At 52.2% G+C, this 23,951-nt stretch overlaps 1 protein-coding gene across 13 annotated transcripts in view; it reads right to left on the reverse strand.

Annotated features, from left to right (window-relative positions):
• The window catches only part of TRAPPC9 (trafficking protein particle complex subunit 9), a 388,230-nt gene that overhangs the window by 210,275 nt on the left and 154,004 nt on the right, over positions 1 to 23,951 (reverse strand). The window contains exon 18 of one of the 13 annotated variants that reach the window (XR_006640020.1): positions 10,181 to 10,337. The exons of the other annotated variants lie outside the window; for them this stretch is intronic. The gene's annotated coding sequence lies outside the window, so the exon portion shown is untranslated. The remainder of the gene's footprint in view (positions 1 to 10,180; positions 10,338 to 23,951) is intronic. 13 annotated transcript variants of the gene reach the window in all.

Below are 23,951 nucleotides of genomic sequence, written 5' to 3' on the forward strand. Positions count from 1 at the left end.
GAGATACATGCTTGATGGCAAATGCGATCCCATCAGAGAAAGATCCACAAGTATCAGTCCCACACATAAACCAGAAAAAGTCTAAAACTACGATACTAAAAGTCCAAGGTTTTTAGGGTTTTTTTTTTTTTTTTTTTGCCTTTTCATCCTGTTCATGGGGTTCTCGCAGCAAGAGTACTGGAGTGCTCTTCCACTCCCTCCTCCGGTGGAGTTTCGTCAGCATCCTCCACCATGACCTGTCCATCTTGGGTGGCCCTGCACGGCGTAGCTCATAACTCCATTGAGTTATGCAAGCCCCTTCACCACAAAAAGGCTGTGATCCATCACATCATCAATTCAATGGACATGAATCTGAGCAAACTCCAGGAGATAGTGAAGGACAGGGAAGCCTGGCATGCTGCAGTCCACAGGGCCGCAAAGGGTCAGACACGACACAGCAACTGAACAACAAGTTTACAGATATTTACTTCTGTTGCTCCACCAGGGTCTTGTCGAAAATGAAGGCCCCGAATATGACATAAGGCAGTTGGTCTGGATTAGCCGGAAGTGACAGATGCTAAAGCCCAAACTCACCTTTAAAAAAGTGTGGGCAATGCTGCATCTTTTGCAGGGTGAGTAATAAACCAACAAAGACAGCATCTACCCGACTCACTAAAATGATTCACAGTGGAGATCTAAATTGGCTTTTCAGCCAAAAAGAAAGATGCGACAGACCACGACGTGCAGAAAACATAAGCGTTCACCGTTGGTTTAATTTGTTTTCGTCAAGAGCAAAGGTAGGAAGCACTCCCCTCCCTCTTCTGTGGTCCTCAGTCACGGCTTATTTCCAATCACAGAAGCTCAGTTCAGTCAAGATTAGGCTTGATACTGAGACAGCCTAAAGATGGCTTCATTTACTTTGAAACAGGGAAAAAAAAAACACATGCACACAAGTTTTCAGGGAAACCACTCCCAGCTCCAGTGTTAGTCAGCATGCAATCCAAAAGGAGACAGCTGGGTCTTCAGGGGGATTCCGCCTTCTGCCACCCAAGCCCACCCAGGCCAGGCGGCTGGGGTGCAGGAAACGGCGCACAAGGGCCTGAGGTTGTTCAGCTTCACGCCAGAGACAGGGCCGCGGGCCGGCAGCCTCTGAGCCGAGGGAGCCGAGGCAGCATCTCGGGGAAGGGCAGCCTCCACCCGCGCCCTACAGCAGCTCTCACCACAAGCCTCAGCCCCTGCATCCAGAAGGAAGACAAGCTGGAAAGTTGGGGGAGGCAAATTCATCTTTTCCGAAGGCAGTGAATGGAGAGAGCCAGCACCAACTGAAGCTGTGGACACATGCTGCGGATCCTCAGAACCACCCTGAGGCAGGGACCGTGGGCACCACACTCGTCACAGCACCCAGACCACTGTCCACAGGACGCAGAGGCTCACGGAGATGGGGTGACCTGCCGAAGGGGCCAATGGGAGTTAGCCAAGGCACGGGCGTGTGCAGCCTTGCAAACGCGTCTGAAGTCCATCACTCTTTCCGCCTGTCCACACTGCCCCAACAAGTCCTCCTGATGATGAGTCCACGCTGCCCCGTGAACTCTGCACTCGGGGGGCCAGCTGGTTCTGAAAGCGGGCAATTGCACAGCTGTCCTGCTAAGTCGCTCTGGTCGTGTCCGACTCTTTGCTGCCCCATGGACCCGTAGCCGGCCAGGCTCCTCCGTCCATGGGATTCTCCAGGCATGCATACTGGATTGGGTTGCCATTTCCTTCTCCAGGGGATCTTGGAGGGGGATGATCTCCAGGGGATCAACCCAGGGATTGAACCCACAGCTCCCCGTTAAGAAGACCTCTCCATGGAGATCACCGTCACTCTGCCAATGAAGTGAATTTTCACGGGCTTTTCAGTTAACAGAAGGCAAACTCCTCCATCCTTAGTCTCAAGTCACCACTAAATCTCATTCCAGTCCTCTACATATATCAGTTTCATGAGCAACAGCAACAGTTGGCCTCCCATTTCCCTCCGAGCAATTTAGTCCTGGCATTATTGGGTGAGGTGGGCATGGCAGGCACCATGAGGAGGGGAGGCTGGGTGTGGGGTGGCTGAGCCCAGCGAGCTGGGCACCAAGGGAGGGACCCCCACTACAGGGAGTCAAAGCCCAAAAGAGCTGAGGAGGACACTGGTGGGGCAGGCCTGGGGTGTGAGGGGCTCCAGGGGGAGGGCTGGTCTGCCCCGGCTGGTGGAGCCCCATAAACGTTCATCATTAAAATAGGATAAAATAAGACAGAAAATTAAAATGGCCTATTAGTCCATCACTAAGGTAATAGCCATGAATTCCACATGCAGCCTTTTAGTCTTTTTTTTCTATGCATAGATTTTTAATAAACTGAAATTACACTGTAAAAATATTTTATAATGTACTTTGCAGCTTTTTTTAGTGGCTGCCCATTCTTCCATTATAAAGCTGTTCAATAATTCAATTAATCAATCCTCTGTTATACCACACTCAGATTGTTTTCAATTTTTCCTTTGTTATAAATAACCCTCTTTGCATGCAAAGCCTTTTGTGTATTAGATTTTTTCCCTCCTTAGGGTGTATTAGAAGTACTAGGTAGTAGAATATGGACTTTGTGGAGGGTTTGACTCACACAGGGCTGCCAAACTGCCCACTGAAACATTATTCCGAACTATATATACTACACAAGCTATATTGAGACGTCGCCACTAAAAACTGCTCTGGGTTTTCACAGAATCACCATCTGCCCAGCACTGAGCTGCTTAGCAGGCCTCCTTACAGACACACAGAGCTCTTCCAGCCTCTGAACAACGCCCTGAGGACAGAAAGGAAATCGTGTGAACCTCTGACTACATATTGAAGAAGTCAAGCTCCGTGGGCCAAGTGCTTTGCCCTGGGCCTCGGCGCTCACAAGGGCTGGAGCTGCGTGGGATTTCAGTCCCTGCAGTGGAGATCGCATGCCCTTCCTCCTAGCCAGCTTTGTCTCCTGGCCAACGGACTACGTCTTCTCACAGCAAATGAGACCCGAGACCTGCTCCTTCACAGACATCTTCAGGAAACGTCTAGTCTAGAGGCTGAGTCGCCCAGACTCAGCTGCCCACATGGTCCTCTGCAGCCACATATTCCAGGCATCACAGGTAACCACTGGCCTCTGCACATGTGCTCAGTAGCATCTCCTGACCTGGAATTTGGCAGTGGCGTCAGATTCCACACCAAAAGCATAAGCAAAATTAATAAAAATAAAAACTCTTGTGCGTCGAAGGACTTAAATCAAGAAAGCAGAAAGACCACCTACAGAATGGGAGGAAATATTTGAAAATCATAGGTGATAAGGGTTTCATGCTTAGAATATATGAAGAACTCAAAAACAAAGACAACCCAACTAAAAAAATGGCCAAAGGACTTAAATAACTATTTCTCCAAAGAAGACGTAAGTGCATGAAAAGATGATCAACCCTGATGGTCATCAGGGAAATCATAACCGCGGTGAGATACAACTCCACACCTACTGGGATGGCTGTACTAGAAACAGCAAATAACAAACGCCGACGGGGATGTGGAGACACCGGAACAAACGCCGACCGGGATGTGGAGACACCGGAACAAACGCCGACGGGGATGTGGAGACACCGGAACAAACGCCGACGGGGATGTGGAGACACCGGAACAAACGCCGACGGGGATGTGGGGAAACCGGAACGCTTTTATGTCGCTGGTGGGAATTAAAACGGTACAACTACTGTAGAGCACAATCTGGGGCTTCTTCAAAGAAAACGCATCTGTATAGGCACACACGCGACAGGACTCCAGCCACTGCACTGGGAGCCGGGGAGAGGGGAGGGTGGGCGGGCGGGGTCTGGAAGGTGGGGAGGAGCTTTCACGGGCAAGCAAGGGCTTAAGGAGAGGAGTGGCAGAAGCAGCTGTCTTAGAGAGACCCACCCCGACAATAAAACAAAAGGGACGCGCTAGGAGATTTCAACCAGGAAGATGATCAATTACTGCGGGGGCGGGGGGAGACGGGCCACGTTCCCCGCCTTCCTGTGAAGTTTCTGTAACGTGGAGAGGAAGGCAGGGATGCTCACCGGGCCCTAAAAGAACAGGAGTTGGTACTGGGGGGCCTGGGGGGCAGGGTTGGAAGGGAGACTAGACAGAGGGACCCGGTCTGGGAAAATCAGGTTCCCCCCAGAAAAAGCCCTGAGGCTTCCCTGACGGCTCAATGGGTAAAGAACCTGCCTGCAATGCAGGAGAACATGAGACGCAGGTTCGATCCCGGGGTCGGGAAGATCCCCTGGAGGAGGAAATGGCACCCCACTCCAGTATTCTTGCCTGGGAAATCCCAAGGACAGAGAAGCCTGGCAGACTACACTCCATGGGGTCGCAAAGAGTCGGACAGGACTGAGCAGGAGCACAAAACCAAGTGGCCAGCGGGGCCCACGGGGAGGACTGGGCGGAGCAGGCTGCCTGCCGGGTGGGCAGGGGGCTGCTCAGCGCCCCGCACAGCTCCATCACACTCCCTACTGCACACCTCATGTTCGGGACCTGCGGGCAAAGACTGGTGAGACACTCTGGAAACGACCAGAAGGAACGAGAGCCCTAATCCTGGACTCCAGGAACTTAGAGTCGAGGGCCTGGGAGGAACTCCAGGGGAGGTGAGGGAGGAGGAGGAACAGTGGTCAAGGAAGAAGTAGTATCTGAGCTAAGTCTAGAAGGGCGATCAGACCCCAGGGCGCAGGCGAAAGGGAGCATGACCAGCGGCAGGAAGCACAGCGACGGCCAGGGAGGGGCCGCTGGGGAGCACCAGGGCCACCCTCAGATTCAGGGTTGGCAGTGCAGGGCGCACGGTCCACACTCGGATCCTGGTTGTGGCTGTGCAGGTGTGTGCAGGGCACACCCTCGGATCCAGGTGCATCGGGGCACTTGTTGGGCACCTACTGCACACAGACCTGCCTGTGCCTCCCCCCGGGCCATGCCACGCCCTGAGCACAGGGATCTCCAGTGAGAGATGCAGCTCTCCAGCCTCGGCCCCACCCACCCCTGACCGGCAGAGTCTCCTGCCCGCTGGGCACAGCCCCTCAGAGGAGTCGTGCCCCGTGACATCTGGAGAGAACCCGCCTCACTGCTGCATCTCACTCAGCCTGTGAAGCAGGTACTGGCAGCTCTACCCTGAACAGGAAAAACGGAGGCTGACATTACGTATTTTGTCCAAGATGGTAAGTAAGTTGACTTCCAAATCCATGTATGTCTTATTCTGGAATTTGGGCTTTAAGCATATCACGCGGGGTCTCCCTGAGTGTTGGCACGCACGTGGCAATGTCACTGCCATACCACGGAGGCAATGATTCAAACAGCAGCTGACGCTTGGGCAGCAAAGATCGATGCAGGAGGCGCCGTTTCTCCGCTTGGACACACAGTCTCTCTCTGCTATTTTAAGAAAGCTTGGGAGAGGCCAGAAGGGCGCAGCACACCCTAAAGGCCCTTTCCAGAAGCTGCCTCTGCCGGCTCTGTGATCGGCCGGATGTTCTCTCGGTGCACCTCCGCGCCCCTCTCTGCACTTGCTGGAATTAATGGTGACCTTCAGTTCAGGCCGTGCTGATTTCAGAGGGCAAGGGGCCGGCTTCTCCCCCTGGGCCGACGCTGCCCCCGAATGGGAACAGGAGCTCAGAACAATAAGCGCATCCCGCCTGGTCTGCTCAGGGTCTAAACCAGCAGAAATACAGACTGACAGGAATGCAGCCAGTGTGCTATGCCTTAACGAGAAAGAGACAAGTGGTTATAAAACACACCAAAAAAAAAAAAAAAAAAATTCGCAGGAAAAAGGAGGGGAGAGAGGAGGTCTGGCTTCAGGCTCAGCAGCAGTCAAGCCCGACCCAGTGGGTGGTGACGGCTGTGGCCAAGGTCTCAGGCCAGGCGCACTGGCTGGAGGCGCAGAACCCAGTCGGTGCACAGGCCCAGCTGGACCACACAGGTGCCCGGCGGGCTCACTCCTCGATGGCATCACAGCCTGGGAGCAGCCACACAGGACACCTGGGGATAGGAGACAGGCACAGACGCTCACACCGCGTGCGTCCTAGAGAGGGCAGCCAGAGAAAGGGTTCCAGAAGCAAAGGCCAGCACAGCTCGAGCATCCCAGACCCGTGACTCCAACAGGCCCAGAGGTCCTGGGGAGGACAACAAGTCAAGGACCGGCGGGTGCCAGTGGCCCCGTTCCCTCTGCCGGGGTGATCCGGCCTCGCCCTTCCTGGCGCCCGCCCACCCAGACGTAAGGCCCATTCAGACTCCGTGACACTTTTCTTAACACCCTCCCAAGATGGTAGGTATCGCCCTGCCTTGTGGTAAAAGTTTCACCTTGACTACACTGCGCTGCTAACAATTTTCTCCTAAAAACAGCTACGGGGCTTAGGATCCAGTATTTCCACTCTGAGGTTAATGTCCAGCAAAAAACATGTAAATATGTGAAGCAAAAAGACCCAAGAACATCCATCCCGCACTCTTACATAATAGTCCTGAACAGGAAATAACCCAAAGGCCCATCAACAGTAGAATGAATGAGTCAGATTCCGGAAAAAGTGCAGGTTTTATAACGTAATTTACGTAAAGCTCACAGACCAGATGACCGACGGCATGAGACTCCAGAGCAGGGTGACCGCAGGGCAGGGGTGGTGACCGAGCAGAGCCCCACGACGAGGGCCTTCCGATCGTTTCCCAAGAGGGCATTGGGCTCGGAGCCACTGTGACGGGTGGCCTCTGGCACTCAGAACGCGAATTTAAACCAAGGGGTTTTTTCACAATAAAGACAGACTGTATTTTCACTGGACTGTGGACCCCAGTAAGCATCCGTGTATCTGTGGACCTCACTACCTAAAGCGCGAGCCCACCGAGAGTGGATGGTACCTGCGTGGGACTGTGCTTCTCCCTGCCTGGGAGGACGGGGGTGCGCGGCTCTGGTTGGGTCCTTGTATGTAAGAGTTCAAAGGCATCAAAAAGGTGGACTACCCCTTAGAAGCTGGATGGCAGATGTAGGATAGCGCATTGTATTATTCTCGGTATCTTTTTGGTATATCTCAAGTAGTTGCTAATGTTTTAAAAAACCCACTCCACCAAAGGAAAAAAAATCAATGATTTCTTAACTTCATTTTCATCTGTTCATTCATTCAGCACTCTCGGCACCTATTATAAGCCAAGATCCTCAGGTCAGTTCCAGCCCCGCAGGAGCTCAGAGCCTGATGGTGGGGGACTGGGAGAGGAGGCCAGGAAGTGTCTGGGGAGGATAAGAGCGGGACCGCCAAGGTCAGGAGCGCGGGACCGCCAAGGGTCAGGACCATGCCCGGTGGAGGCAGCATCGCAGGGGGCGCTCACAGGCAGGAACAGGTAACCAACTCAGTGCTGGGCAGGTGGGGAGGTGGGCACAGAGGACTTCCTGGAAGCAGACCTGTCCTCTCATGTGGACCACTCGTGGAACCCAGAGCTGTTCTTTCTCCATTTTATCCAAGGAAATGAAAGCCAAACAGCACGGCCTGGAATTCCGACATCCCAGCTACCAGCACTGGTCCTCCTACTAGACCCACAAACATCTCATCCCAGGCTTCCAAAGGCCACTGCACCTAACCAGTTCCCTCCAGAGGGACACATCTTGCAATTAAGTCACGAGTTGTAATTAGCAGGATCACCTCTATTTTTCTGCTGGTGTGTATATGTTCATGTCTTCTTAACACCTTGCTCCCCCCATAATGCCTGGCGTTTAACCAGAGCACAGAAACGTGAAAGACAATTCGCTTTGACTAAACGATGCTCTTATATAGCAATTAAAAAACAAATTCAATGCATCTCAGAATGCCCCCAGCAACACTGCAGAGCCCACTATCTTTCTGCCTCCAGAATCCTGCCACAATATTCACACAGCTGCCTTCATAAAGCAGGAGACAGACCAAGTCAATTCTTCCCCTTAATCACAGGTAATTCCTCAGCTTGGCACTCTCTGCCTCCCTCGGTCTAGCCCGTGGGATCCTACTAGCCTCAGCGCCCACTAGACTGCCTCCAAGGACGGGCTCATGCTACAGTCTCTGCCCCCGTAGGCCCAGCACGGCCGCACATTCCCCTCAGCCAAGACTCCACCCCACCCATCCTGATCACCATTAATACTCGAGGCTCGGCCCACGTGGCAACTTTTATGTTTCTATAGAGCACTTCTGCTCTTTCTGTAACGCTGATTTTGTTCTTCACTCCAGAGTAATTAATTGCTTGCTTCCTCTTCCAACTCTAAGCTACCTGTGGGTAGGAGAACCAACCCCATTTCTAACACAGCACAATGAGGGTTGGTTAAAATGGGGGTGGCGTGGGAATAAGTCTACTTATCTGATTATGTCTCTGCTTCCTTTGAACTCAGTGACAGATGAATCCTTCCAGGCAAATCAGGACTGAAATTACATCCCAAGCAACGCCAGTTTTAGGGCTTGTCATTGCGGTGTTCCAGTTAATGAATGAGTATTAATAAAGAGATGCTTGCATTGTTTAAATGGGTAAGTTGCAAAGCCAGAGAAATCACAGGTAGCGAAGCAGGAAGGATGGGTCTTAAGGCACTGAGGCTTCTTTCTCCTCATGTGTGAGTCCATATTCACATTTAGAAGATGATTTTAACACCCTGGTGCTCAGCAATGGCTACAAAACCAACTTTATTGCGCTGTTTTTTTTTAAGGGCAAGGGAGGAGCCGCTAATATCGATCACTCGCAATCCCATTCATTCATCGAGTTTATTCACTGCTTAAGCATAAAGTGCACAGAGTTTTTGTCTCCATTTCAGAGCACATGGATACATTCAAACGCTGCTGAGAGCCCTGGGGGAGCAAAGCATACCGACCGGGAGACTCTTCCAAGGCAAAAGGGTTAATGGTAACTATGGCAACCGTCTCCAGGAATAGCATCATCTGCAGCAGCATTCACGCTGGGCCAGTCGACAGGATGGTTATAAATATACCTATTAGCAGCCTGAGCTGAATCTTTAAACAGCACTGTTGGGAGAAGGGATGCCTAAAAATAGCTCCACACGATTGCATTTGAAGACGTGTCCTCAGAAACACTGCGTCTCGTGCACAGGCTCACACACGAACAGAACGAGCTTTCATTTTCTTCCTCCCGTGTGCCGAGAAGTGAACGCTGGAGGAGCACAATAGAATACGCGACACTTGATGCCCTTCGGCTGTCACTGTAACGTTCCGTAAAGCCAGCCCCCAGAGCACAAAGGGGGTCCAGCTTCGCAACTGACTGGAGCCACTGGCCCAGCGCCTCGTGAGCGGGCGGCTCCCCAGCGGGCCCCACGGGTCACGCTCGCCGGGAGGGCCGCCCCTACAGTGACCCCGCGTGAATGGGGGGCAGGCCGGGGTGGACAGCAGCTCCTGAGACGGGGTGCCCATCCCCGCCCTTGCTCCATGCCAGGTTCAGAGGCCATGTCTGCACAGTCTTCCCTGATTTCTGCTACTTCTACCTGGAGGGACATCTCACCCACGCTCTTCCTAAAATATGGGTTATTTTCCACGTAGGTGCAGGGAGCTCAGAACCGGAGAGCTGCAGGCTTGCATTTCAACTCAGCCACATTGTTAGTTGACTTGCATAAATAAATTAGTCTCTCCAAAACTTCATTTCTTCATTTATGGAAAGGCATCATGAGATGCCTACCGGAGATCTATGGAATAAATCAGAGCAGGAGAGAAAGATGCCCGGCATCTGGGGGCACACAGCTAGGGAGTTTTCCTTCTGTGTGCTCCCTCTCTTCCCTACTCACACAGAAGACAGGGACCACGTCCCCGCAGCTCTGCGTCCCCGCAGCCTGGTGACCAGAGCAGGGGCAGCTGCCTGGGAAACGAATGAGGGAGTCACCGCAGCCCATCCTGCCCCGGGACACGGGCACAGAGCGGCACCGCCATGCGGCTGCCTGCCCTCCGTGCCAACCGTCACGATTCCTCCACCATCCCAGCAGTCAGAAAAGAGATGAAACCACATTCCAGCTGCAGTCCTAAGGGACACGGGCAATAGAACGCACGCAGGAAGGAAGAGATGTCACAAAGAGACGCACGGACACGCACCACAGCCCTGGAAGAGCAGCAGGCGCCCCGCGCGGAGCTCTGGACCCGAGGGCCCCGCCCCACGTCTGCCCGAAGACGGGGATCCACGTGCGGGCTCTCAGCCCAGCAGGTCTCACTTACCTGGTGCGTAAGCCTCGGTCTCCTCTCCCAGGAGATGCAGGGTCTGCCTCACAGAGGCGTGGGGAAGCTGTCTTAGATACCGCAGAGCAGAAGGTGCTGGGTCTGCTTCCCCCGACCCTTGGGCCAAATCCCTAGGACCCTTCTCTCTGGCCGGGCTCTGCCAAAGAAGGAAAGACAGGAGACCCAGGCACAGTGGGAGGAGAGGCTAGGGTCTGGCCACCCGGCCCAGTGGGGCTGGGTGCCCACAGCCCTGCCCAGCTGTGCTTCCAGCAGCTCCCAGAAGGCTCTGGTAATACCATTCCTCCCCCAGGAAGTGCCAGCTCCCCCACCCCACCTGACTCTGCACACAGACCATTCTCTTAACTTCTTACTGATTCCCACATCCATGAACATCCCCCGTCCAGGCTGGGTACCAGTCCTCTGTTGGTGATGCGTGCTGGTCACACCTCCCTCTCTGTGTGCTTAACTGTCTGGTACCAATTTTGTTTGTCGTATTCCAATTCTCTTTTTGCTCCACATGTCTGATCAAATGTTCCAGTACCATTTTTGAAAAGATTCTGACTTTCTCCCATTGATTTAGGATGACCTCCATCATTCCATAAGCCATCAACTCTAAAATTCTCATCAGGACATTTTTATAAAACTATGTTAGGTCTGCCATCTGGCTGACAACAATTATAAAACATCATATGTTGTAAGATGAATGTGTATTTCAGAGACAACACAAAGGTACATCTTAGAATTAATGAGATTGGGGCTGTAAGATTTCCCTCTACCTATGGGGGGTCTGATGTGGACCCTTCTGTTCCCTTTATAAAATGTGTCTGTTTGTGTACATTTATCAGATGTTTTAATTACTCTTGTTTCATAAGCCTTAATACTTCACACGGCAAGATTCCTTGACTTGCTCACATTTTTCAGCTGTCCTGGATATTCCTGGCTCATTCTCCTTTCATTAGAAATTCTAACATTAGCTTGTCAGGCTGATCTGAAAACTCCTTTTGGAATTCTGTTAGGAGTGATATGTGACTCACAGATAAACCTGGGATTGAGTTGACATCTTCACAACACTGAGTCTTCCCAACCACAAACATGGAAAATAGTTCAGGATTTCACCAGGTCTGCTTCTGAGGTTTGTAATCCTCTTCATAAAGATCACACTTATATTTTCAGATTTTTTTTTCTAAGTACGTTGGAGTATCTATGGATCTCGTGAATGGGAATAATTTAAATTGCATTTTCTAATTTTCATAGATATGCTATTAATTTTTTTAATCCTGAATCAAGAAAGCTTATTGAATACTCATCAATTCTAGCAGATGTCTGCAGGTTCTCTTGAATTTTCCTTATAAATGATCTGATCATCCACAAATAAAGACAGTTCCATTTCTTCCATTCTAATATGAACTAGGATCTCGTGTTTTACATTTCCTTATGCATCAGCACTGAGACAGTCTCCAGTGGAAGCGCTGACAGCAGACAGCCCTGTCTCATTCCCGACTTTGACTTAAAGGTAATGTGCCAAGGGACTTTGTCGGTGGTGCAGTGGTTGCGAATCTGCCCTGCAACGCAGGGAGCAGAGGTTCAACCCCTGGCTGGGCAATTAAGATCCCACACGCCTAGGAGCAAACAGGTCCACGCGGCACAACTCCCGAGCCCGCATGCCACCACTCGAGCCCGCGCCACAGCCAGAGAGCCTGGCAGCACAACAGAAACGACCCCACGTGCTGGAGCCATGACCTGAGGCCGCCAAATGAAGAAGCGATGAACACACACAGGTAACGCATCGGAAGTTCTGCAGTTTCCTCTGCATTTCTCATAGATACCTTTTATTAAGCTAACAATGCTCCCTTGAAGTCTTATTTTACTATCGGCTGTTAGAAATATATGTCGGATTTTATTGAATTTTCTGTATCTATTTATATACTTTTTCCCTCAATTAATCTGCTAGTATGGCCCATAACATTGAGAGATTTTCTGACATGGAACCATCCTTGTATTTTTAAGACAAAGTCTACTTGGTCATGACTTTTTATTCCTTTTATACCCAGCAGGATTTGCTTTGGTAATGTTTTATCTGGGTTTATTTTATTCTTTTTTTCTGCACTGTGCTAAAATCCTTGCCACCATTGAAACTTTGTGACCCAAAACACAACTAACTGCTTAGTACTTTTTTTTTATGTTTATCTTTTATTTTAACTCATAGTGGTAATTCTGCTTTTCTCCTTTCAATTGTTTTTTTCTTTTCTGTTCTTACCGAAGCTCTTTTCCTGACAAGGATGAATCAAAGCAGGACCTGACCAAGCCTGGAATTCCACACCAACTCCCTGTGTGCAAGTCCATCTTTCCTGGCTCTGCTTTGCTCAACCTTTACCTAAATTCAGTACTTATTCCCTTAAATGGGACAAGTCTATAAAAGGCCCTGGTATCCAATTAACATGTTCAATACACTAGTTGAATTTTCAAAACCAACTTTCTTCAAAAAAAAAAAAGCATTTGGAAATGTTACATATTTAAGGAATTTATGAGGATACACTTAGCAAATTCTTCACCAGCTACTCAATTCTTCTACGTCCTAGACTTCCTAAATCCCTTCTCTGCATCGCACCACGCTGACCGTGCAGGGCAGCCGCGTGGGCCACAACACAGGTGTGCCGTTCACCGCAGCGGGCACCCATCTGCGCGCCCCCCAGGGCGGGCCCCGGGGTTGGCGCAGGACGAAACTCTGCACTCGGCCTCCTAGGATAGGTGTCACCAGGCACGTGAGCGCAGGGGGGGGCATGGCGGCGTGCTCACGAGGGTGTACACAGTGCCCGCTTTCCCCCTCAACTGGTATTCAAGCCAATGACAGGATCCCCATTAAAAAAGAAGCTCCTAGAAACCAACTCTATTTAAGACTTTTCTCTTAAGACCTACACGGTGATATTTAATCATTAATTCAGCTTTTAAATGTTACCTCCACCTTGATAATATGGATACTGCCAGCCTCTCCTACGTTACTCTGCCTCTTATACTTTATGACAGATAATCACAAAGCAGCTTCCTTATAGCTCATCACACAGCAGGCTCTGAAAAGACCTGCCCTGTCATTCATCATCTCCATCACCTTGGGCAAGTTCTTAACAGCTACATGCCTCAGTTTTCTTAGAGGATTAAAACTGGGGGAAGAGCACTCATTCTGCAGTATAATTTTGGTATCTAAATGCACTAAAGTATGTGAAATTACCCGTCACGTAACACAGGTGCTCCGTAAGGACTAGTTCCCTTCCGTGTCTACTCAAACACCCACTTCTTTTCTTTCTGATTGACTGCCTTCCTGTCTCCCTTTTTGGGGTCCATGCCATGTCAACAATAGACAGCTACTACTTCCTTACTCCTTCCTACCCAGTCGAGCAGGAACCTAAGCAGAAAACCCAACGCCGCATAAGCGTTCCACCGGCAAGAACCTCCCACATCAGCCTCCCTCCCCTGCTCCAGCCACAATGCAGTCCATCTTGCTCGCTGTACACGCAGTGGGTTCTTCCCCTTAGTGGAGCAGCACGTATCGCGTATGGTTTTGGCACACAGGCGTGCGTTCACGGCTCATGAATGTCTCAGTGTCTCAGATGATGCCTTATTCCAAGCCTGAGACAGCAGAGCATGATCAATAACTACACGCAGCCCAGAGTTGCCCGGGTTGACGCTGTCGAGATAAGTTGGCTGTGTCAGAGAAACAGCGCATTTCAATTCCTTTGTCATAAAAGAGTCATAATATTTATTTATAGCTGGATAACTTCATGGCAGGAAGATAGGAAATCAAAGAATAAAGCCCAACTTACCAACATTATTGCAGTTATTTTTATCTTAAGTGTGAGCATCCCTCTCAGGCTCTGGCCTAAATGAGCATAATTACAATGATCGATGAGACAGACAGACAGACACAGCTCAATCACCAATGGTGCTTCCTGCTTTTAAAAATCATTTTATACGTATCACTTCACTTGATTCTCAAGCCACAGTGAGTTCATTCTCAGAAGAGGATAGAGAGGCTGGAATGCGCACAGTGACGCCATCACCCAGGAAAAGCACAGGCCGCCTGGCCCAGACACGCGCCCTGTGCCCAGCCCCGGGCTGCAGGGCTGCGGGAGGAGGCACACACAGCCTCTTGTATAGCACGCTCGACACCAAAGAAGAGCAGCTGCACGTCCGTTCTGTTCATCAGCGAGTATTTACTGAGATAGTGCCCTGTGCCCAGTGGTGGCTCGGGTCCCGGGGCACGCGACGAACAAGGTAGCGAAAGCCCTGCCCACGGAGAGGTTACATCAGCAGTCATACACACGAGCGGCAGGTGCAGGGCAGGGTGCGCAGGAAGAGGGGCGCACTCAGACCGCTCTGGGACCCCAGCTCAGGCAGCCCTGCCAGGCCGTCTAATAAGAGTGCCACCCCGGGTCATGGTGCTCTCCTTCCACCACGCACAGCCACCCACCACACTGCCACGTGACCATCACACCTGGATCCGGGACTCTGCCCGCTCACCCTGCTTTCTCTCCTGCAGCAAGCTTTCTGTGGCCAGAGAAAAGAAGCCCCAGTGAGTGTCAGGACCTCACTACCTGGGTACAAACTTGAGGATGGTCCATTCAGCATCTCCGTCATACCGCCCAGGGTCGTTTCAGCGTACCATGATGCCACAAACCACCCACAAGACGGCTCAGGACAGCACATGCACAGGGCACCTGCCACCCCACCTCCCTCGCGGGGTTCCTCCAAACGGCTTTCCTTGCAGGCCTATGCCTTCCAATGATCTTGCGGCAATTTAGAGAAAACTCCAGGAGCCTCACTTAGAGACTCGCATCCAGCAGTACTTACGCTCACCTTGCAACAGGAGGCCTGGGAAGGTTCTGGGAACCGGCACGTTCACAGTCCTGAGCCTGAGACGAGCAGCAGAATGAACAGCTGTGAACCGGGCTGTTCTCACTGTGGATTCGGTCTTCCTATGCTTTAGAAGCATAAAGCTTTCATGCTTTATGAGGACTGCAACTTGTTGATCTACAGATAATATTTATAGCCACATTCTCTTGGTTATGTTTTCTGAAGCAGCTGACCTGTGTGGGAGTGGTTTTCTTGTTAAATTCATGATCTCCAAAACAGAAAAAGAGCACAGGTAAGTCTCTTACATTTTCAATCTGTACTTGGCTGAGCTAAACCAGTTGTCTGATGAAGCTGAATAAGTAATATATATGAAAACACTCCCCCAGAGGCAGGAATTACTATTATTATTATTCCACTGCTGAGAGCAAAGGAGCCCTCAACCCCTGAGTTCACCCCCACTGCTCTGGTCTCCCTGAAAACGAAGACGAGCTGGGGCCCCTGGCAAGGTGAGCGAATCCCAGATGGCCAGCCAATCCCAAACAGCCCAGGAAGGTTACCAACAACTGCAGACTCCTGAGGCTTTTAAATAGGATTAAGAATATTACTCTCTCAGATTAGTGCCTGGCTTCACATTGCTTATTTGTGAAGTGGGGACAAAATAAAATATCTACACACGGGGTTGCCATGTTGATTAAAATGTATCTAAACCATCTTCTTCCAAGGTGCCTGGCAAACGTTTATTAATTCTCTGCTCATCTCAGCCAAGTTTTTGCTCAACTTGACCCAGTGTATGAAGCACAAGTATGAACCCCGGGAGGCCTAAGAAACCTATGAGAGGATGCTATAGAACACACACGTGCGTGCATACGCACACACATGTATAATACCGGACGCACGTAAGTATGAATGTATATCAGCAGGTATGTATGTACAACAGGGGCTGCCCAGGTGGCGCTAGTGGTAAAGAACCCACCTGCCAATGCAGGAGACGTGAGAGACACGGGTTCAATCCCTGAATCGGGAAGATCCCCTGGAGAAGGAAATGGAAACCCACTCCAGTATGCTTCCCTGGAGAATCCCATGCACAGAGGAGCCTGGCGGACTACAGTCCATGGGGTCACAAAGAGTCGGACACGACTGAGTGACTTCACATGCACGCACACATGTATAAGAGTATCTAAACCCCAGAGGATGAGAGGGGGAAGCAGGAGAGCCCACCAAGCCGTGACATGCCACACGCACGGCGGGATATGCGTGATGAGGAAGATGAGCCCAGGCGGGGGGCGGGGGGGTAGTACCAGGCACCACTGCCAAGCTCTCCATCCCATTACCTCAAGCGTCACAATGACCTCATGTGAATTTATCAATATTATTGTTGCTGCCCTCATTTTTAGATGAGAAAAAAAGAAGCCCAAGAGTTCACTGGGGTGGACATGAGCCAGGTCAAAGGAGCTGGCCCCCAAAATTACCAGTAGCTGCAGGTGGTAACTGGAATCAGAAGAGGAGACGAGACCATCAAGACAGAGACCGAAACATATAAACTGACTGAGCGGCGATCAAACGCCAGGCACCTCACGTTTAAGGGCCTGGGAGAGGGGGCTGGGGGTGCTGAGACGGCTGTGGGGCAGTGGGTTCTCATGGCCGCCCTTCACCCCTCTGAGGGATCAAACGCCAGGCACCTCGCGTTTAAGGGCCTGCGAGAAGGGGGCTGGGGGTGCTGAGACGGCCGTGGGGCGGTGGGTTCTCACAGCCGCCCTTCACCCCTCTGAGGAATCAAACCCCAGGCACCCTCATGTTTAAGGGCCTGGGAGAGGGGGGCTGGGGGTGCTGAGACGGCTGTGGGGCAGCGGGTTTCCACGGCCTCCCTTCACCCCTCTGAGGGCTGCTCTGTGTGGTGAAGAGTCCTCACCACCTCTCCCAACAGGGGGGCTGTCCTCTCACAACCTGCACGTCCTGGTCCCCACAGACATCAGGATGACCCTGCCAAGCGCAGAGCTCGTCCCACACTGCCCCTCCTCCGACCCGGGCACGTTTCTCCCTTGTGTCTCCACCCACATCTCACTGCTCTCGCTGTGCTCTCTGATTTCTAGGGGATTTCCTAACACACTCTGCTACTTCTTTCCTCCATCACTTTGTTCTCCCTTCCGTTTTGAATGCAGCTTCTGTGACCACCTATTTCCTCTCCAATTCATTTAAAACTCTCTTATTTCATCTTAGAAAGCTTCTCTAAGCAGAGTCTAGATGAGTTCCCGTGTTCCACACCGCCAGTAATTTTGTGTACATGTGCGTCCTTACGATGACCAAGTACCACTGTGTTTCTAGGCCTGTCTTCCCTGACAGTCAGCCCTTTAAAACACCATCTCGGCCTTTCTGACCTCTGTCCCACCAGCATCTGACGCAGAGCTCAGCACACGGCGTGTAGCATGTGGCCCTGGTGGATGAATGAATGAATCAATGACAGGAATGACTCATCAATCCATCCTCCTCTTTCCTGGCACAGTGGTTTTTCTAAAGTGCAAATCTGATCATAATATGCAGAGCTAAATCCCTTTCAATAGCTGCTGACAGCCATCAGGATGACGTCCAAACTTCCTTCGTCACATAAAAGGTTCTCCTCGAGCTGCCCAGCACCACACCTCTCTATTCCTGTCTTCCGCTACACACCCCGCTCCCTGAGCCGTGATAACCATCACAACCCCATCACACCAGAGCCGGCACACCCTCCACGCTGGGCTGCCCTGAATGTCCTTCTCCACTGCTCACCTGGAGACCAGCCAGCCCCTTTCTCAAGAGTCAGCTCAAACACTGCCTCCGAGTCCCAGATCTGTTTACACAGCTGTCTGCTTGGCTTGGCTATTTCAAAGGCACCTACATGCCCCAAATGTGAGCGTGAACCCGTGACCAGGCCCACTCTGCCCCTGCCAAGGAAGAGAACTCCTTTCCTGTCCCACACTTTCCCGCTCGGCTGCGACTCCACTGTCGATCCAAACGCCTGTGGCGGAAACCGCAATGCCTGTCCCCACGTCCTCTACCACGGAGTGCCAGCCTTCTCCGTCTCCAAATAGCTCCGAGAGCCACCCAGCGCGCTCTGGCTCTGTGCCGTCATCTGATCCAAGCTGTCGCCGCGTTTCTCTTGGACTAGCGTGACAGTGACCTGACGGGCCTGTTTCCACGCCAGGCCCCGCTTCAACACCGCTGCCTGAGGGGGACCGGGGTGAAGATCTAACATCTCACACCTCTCTTCCCCTCCCCACCTGCAATCCTCCAAAGGCCTCCTGCTCCCCTGACGACAAACACCAAACCTCACCACACCCCAAGCCTGCATGCCCAGGCTCCTCTGACTACCACGCTTCCCGGTCTCCTCCACTTTCAATGCTCACCACCCACCTCCCCCTGCCAGCTCCCAGTCCTTCGGATCTCTGCAGCTCCCCAGGAAGTCTCCTCCGACACCCTTGCAGTCCAGGTCAGTCTATGACCTCAAAGAATCGCATTCCTTTTCTTCATAGCTTTTGTTCCAGTTATTTGAATCAGAGGGCTATGTGTACAGATTATAAATCCCATGACAGAAGGACCATGTCATTACGCCCTGTGGTCCAGCACTTGGCAGGCTCAGAGAAGGCACTCAGTTGAGTATTTGTTATGTGAGTTAAACACACATGGAGTGTTCATTCGCTCATCACAACTCCCCGGTAGAAGTGGCCTCGCCCCTCCCGTGGGCTCCACAGCTCCTGGTGGGAGGCTGGCACAGTACGGAGCTGGGCTTCGAGACCTCTGTGCTAGCAGGACGTGGTACTGATGCGTCTCTCCCTGCTGGACCATGTGCTCCCTGCGGGAGGAAGCTCTTTCATTATGACCCCTGACACCTGACCGATGCTCAACAAATACCTCACAATGAAAGGGCTCACTCCTTGGACTAGTAGACCTGGGCACTACCATTCGAAAGGGCAAAAAGTTCTCCGTGGTAAACACAAGGGCAAGAGATCTGATGGGTTTCCAAACTGGGGCTGTTGAGTCGAGGGTAAAAAGCTCCAAAAAAGAGAAGACCCCCTTTCCTGCCAGCAGTCTCTAAGTTGGAGGCTCTGGCAGCAGGACCTGTGGGTGACTGACGTCAGGAAGAACCTCAGCTCCCGTCACTGGACACGACTAGAGAGCCCATGGCCACTGCTCACATGCTGCAGGAATAAAAATCCCTGTGCTTGGTAGAGACTGAACTAAAATTCTTTTTTTTAATTCAATTTATTTAATTTAAAATAAATTAAGTGTCTTTAGAACAGCTATTACATGAACACTCAGAACAAGAGAAACAGATCCAGAGAGGGCCCACCCAGCAACCTGGGGAGCCTGCGGGCGGCTGCCCTGCTCACGTCTGGCTGCTACATCCCGGGAAATAACACCACACTATAAGCACAGTCCAGTCCCGTCTGTTTTAATAAGTGGTCCTTCGGTCAAAAAGATAAACATCTGTGAATCTACTGACATGTGACCCCTGAGTGTCAATCACTGCCCAAAAAAGCAGGCAAGCTAAACCAACTGAGTGTATAATTTGGTTCTTGCAACAATTACCAGATTGATTGGCAATGCCTAACAGGAAAAGGGGCTGTGTTCTAATAATGACAACAAGAAAAAGACATCTCGCTATTTTTGGAGATACTTGCAAACCCTGAAAATAACTTATCTGAGAGCCACCACGTTGCAAGTTCAAGGGCATACCTTGGAAGACACACCAGGCAACGCCTTTGCTCATGGCCTAAACGAGGAAAACTGTGGAGAGATGAAAAGCACTGGTGCTCAGAATGAGGGAGCCCGGGACCCCTCTCCCCCGGCTGTGTTCCATGTACTGAGGCTCAGAATGAGGAAGCCCGGGACCCCTCTCCCCCCGGCTGTGTTCCACGTACTGAGCCCCTGAACTCAGAAGCAAGGACCCACTTCATGTGGGCTTGCAGCTCAACAACCAGCCCTCAGGAAGGCCGAGTGACTTCCCCAGATGCATTGAATAAGTATCCAACGAATACTGAAGGACCACCTACTCTCAGGGGCACTGGAGTGAGTCAGTGAGTCCCTGCCCTCGGAGGAGCTGCCCTCCCAGCAGGCAGGGGCCAGCAGGCAGGGAGCCAGGCGGGAGCCAGTTCCCCAACCCCGCTGGTTAACACAGCATCAGCAGGTGCCTCCCCTGCACAGCTCTGCCTCCCACCAGCGTCCACAGGGAGAGCTCATTAGGACTGCCGGTGAGAGGGAGCAGAAACCCACGGGTGACGCCAGAAGCTCTGAATCTCATCCGAGCCGCTCAGCTTCAGAAGGAAATCAGGTCCCTCACTCAGCAACACCAAAGAAAACCAAGTATTACATGAAAACCCCAATCAAACTATTGGTACTATTTCTGAAAGCATCCTCTTGGGGTCTGGGAGCCCACAGACAGCGGAGCAGCTCCGCCTTCGCTGAGAAAGGGCGGCCCCGTGTGGCGAGACCGAGGAACTGCAACGCTGTGCGTCGCCCTGGCTCCCGGCCTCTTTTCTAGAAGCTGCAGCCCCATTCACTAGTCAAGATGGGGCGCAGCTGCCAGGAGACCAGACCACCCTGAGGGCTGAGACAAGAGCAAGTCCTGTCGCTGCAAAAACAAGTTAGAAGCAGCCCTCACTCACTGAGTGCTCAGGATGTGCCCTTTTTAACGTGTCTGGGGCATAAATCACTGGCTGTGAGTGGATACCACATACGTAGCTATCATCCCATTTTACAGGTGAGGATGTTGAGGCCTGGAGGAGGTAGTGACTTGCTGGGAAGTCAGAGCTAAAAACTGAGGACCCCCAGAGCTCCCTGGAGCCTGGAAGGACCTCATCAGGAGCAGGCAGGCCTGGCCCCTGCCCTACTCTCCCCTCTCGTGACACAGAAGAAAGAATTGTCTACAGGCGTCTCAGGGCCCTGGCTGTGCTCCATGACCTCGCAAGCACAGTCTCTCCTCTGCACACACTCAGGGTAAATCTCATCCTCATTTCACAGACGCAGCAGCTGCAGCTCCAGGAGGTGAGGCGGCTCTGCCTGACGACACAGCTGGCGGGGAGCAGAGGACCCACCCCTGACCTGCTGCTCCAGACCCAACTGGTCCTTCAGTGACGTCACACGGCCTCAACAGAAGCTTGACAAAGGGCTCAAGCTCCAAACCCAAGAGAAGCATGGCCGGTGGGCAGAGGGAGGGAGTACGTGGATGCAGGCGTGAGTCCAGCTGAACAGGCCATGAGGGGCCCAGAGCAACCCGCCACGCAGAGACGCCAACCCAGGAAACCTGACTCCCAATACGTAACAGCCTCCCAAGACCAGCCCGGGGCTCCGGTGGCATGAAGTCCCAAGGCATCTCTCCCTGCAGAGGCCACCCTCCATGCCACCACGTCCCTGCTCTGCACAGCACTGCCCACCAGCCCTCCGTCACCACGCCGGCCCCACCGACGGACATCCCACCCACCTCGAGCTCATGGCCTGCGGCCGAGTACAGACGGTTCACTGCTCTCCACTGTACCTACAGGGCCCACGTGAAACTGGCAGTGATTGAAATATTCAGTCTGATGCTACAAGAAAGACCCAAATGAAGGAGGCAGGAGGCCCAGTCTGTCACCTGCCTCCAGCCTCACCTGCTCCCACTCAGCGCACCGGCGCTCCATGGCCCACCCTCGGGACCAGCTGCACAAAATGCCTCAGCACTTCCCACGACGGGTCTGCAATTCCCAGTCCTCTGTGGTGTTCACACACTGTGTGAGCGGCCTGGAAGGCTTCTCCATGCACTCCAACCCAGCCTGTGTCTGGTTTTTATCACTGGGCTCCGTCTTAGTCCAAGGTCCATAGACGCTTCCCAGGTGGCACTAGTGGTGAAGAATCTGCCTGCCAACGCGGGAGACGCGGGAGACGCGGGGGACGCGGGAGACGCGGGGGACGCGGGAGACGCGGGAGACGCGGGAGACGGTGGCTTTGATTCCTGGGTCAGGAAGATCTCCTGGAGGAGGAAATGGCAACTCACTCCACTATTCTTGCCTGGAGAACCCCATGGACAGAGTAGCCTGGCGGTCTACAGTCCATGGGGTTGCAAGAGTTGGACAAGAGTGACTTGTGCATGAAACACAAGACCTTCTGAGTTCCATAGAGACAGTACTGGTCCATGCTTTGTCTTCCAAGGACTAAGCCCGGGGCATAAGACACAGTAGGTGTTCAATAAATATTTAACGAATGAAGGAAGGAACAATCAATAATCTCTATGGAGCCCGGCCAGCACTTCAAAATAATTCAGCTGTGGGAGAAGAGCAGAGTCTAAACACACAGCTCTGGGGCTGGATGGGGTGATGCGGTAACAACACATGAACGCACTTCAAGCTTCGGAACTGCACACTTAGAAGTGACTGAGACGGTCAATTTTATGTTACATATATTGCAGCGCAATTTATAAACTCAATTCTTGTTTTTAGGAACATGCTCCACACTCAGCAAAGCCGCCTGCTCCCTGCAGGGAGGCAGGGCTTCAGGACGAGGACGGAGCCCCGTGCCCAGTGGGGCTGCAGCCACTCCATACCCAGGACTCTCAACAGGTCCAGCCTCCCCGCTGCACACCAGGTGGGTCAACTTCACAATGAGCAGCAAAATCAAATCAGTCCAGCGCCTAACTTGGGCTGTGAGCTCCTTAAAGAGACGGACTAGCCTCTTTCCCGGAGAAGGCAATGGCACCCCACTCCAGTACTCTTGCTTGGAAAATCCCATGGATGGAGGAGCCTGGTGGGCTGCAGTCCACGGGGTCACTAAGAGTTGGACACGACTGAGCAACTTCACTTTCACTCTTCACTTTCATGCATTGGAGAAGGAAATGGCAACCCACTCCGGTGATCTTGCCTGGAGAATCCCAGGGATGGCGGAACCTGGCGGGCTGCCGTCTATGGGGTTGCACAGAGTCGGACACGACTGGAGCGACTTAGCAGCAGCAGCAGCAGCAGCCTCTTTCCAGTGCCTGCACTCGGGAACACTCCATCAAGTAGGCAGCCGCTGCCGGCCACAGAACAGGGATGAGGTATCAGGTTCCTGGACGCTACTGTTGCTGTTCACCGATAAGGAGAATCAGATCCAAGCCTGATGATGCCGCCGCGGGGCTGAATGACCCGCCACATGAACGGCTGCGGTGCTGAATGACTGACTCTGGTAAGACATGGAGGGGCCCAGGCAGCAGGGCCAGAGGGACTGACAGAGCTGTGCCAAGGCCTCATCCGGAAGCCCACGCCAGTGGGAACCAAGTGCTAAAATCATATCAGTCTCACTCCTCTTATATAACACACCAGTACTGTCCACGAACCCACTGCCTCTGTTTGAGCAAACTGCATTTCAAAGGGAAAATCAACAGTAGAGGGAGAAGGAGGCGGGGAAGGAGACGGAGCTCAGAGTACAAGTACCAGTTCAGGCGTCAAGGAACGGAAAGGTTAAGCCAAGAGCCTGTTGGCTCGGGTCCAAGAAGAGGCTTGTGAAGAGAGAACTCAGAAATCATGTTTAAAAGAAGATCCCGGAAGCATTAATAAAAACGTTTTCTGAGAAACTAAAACTATCTCACCTAATAAAATGGTCTCAAATAATAAAAGCTGCTAACTTGAATCGTGAGTGACAACATGCAGAACTGAGAAAGAGGAAATCATCGTGTCCCTCATTCTGTGCGTGAGATGTGGGGGACGCATTCGCTGCCTGGCGGCTCGGGGACAGGAGGTGCGTGAGACCCGCTTCTCAGCCCTGACTCGCCTTTCATGAGTGTTACAGCCGGACTTCGTGAAGCAACTCCACGAGCTGCCCCTTCACCCCAGGGCTCTGCAGCCCATCAGAGGCTGCTCCCGCCCACACCACTACCAAAGCCTCCCCCTCGCCTCCTGAGGTCATCCACAGCTCCCAGGTGGCCAGGTTCAGGGGACACTGT

This window comes from Bubalus bubalis, chromosome 15, assembly GCF_019923935.1.
Source record: "Bubalus bubalis isolate 160015118507 breed Murrah chromosome 15, NDDB_SH_1, whole genome shotgun sequence".
Classification (NCBI taxonomy): Eukaryota; Metazoa; Chordata; class Mammalia; order Artiodactyla; family Bovidae; genus Bubalus; species Bubalus bubalis.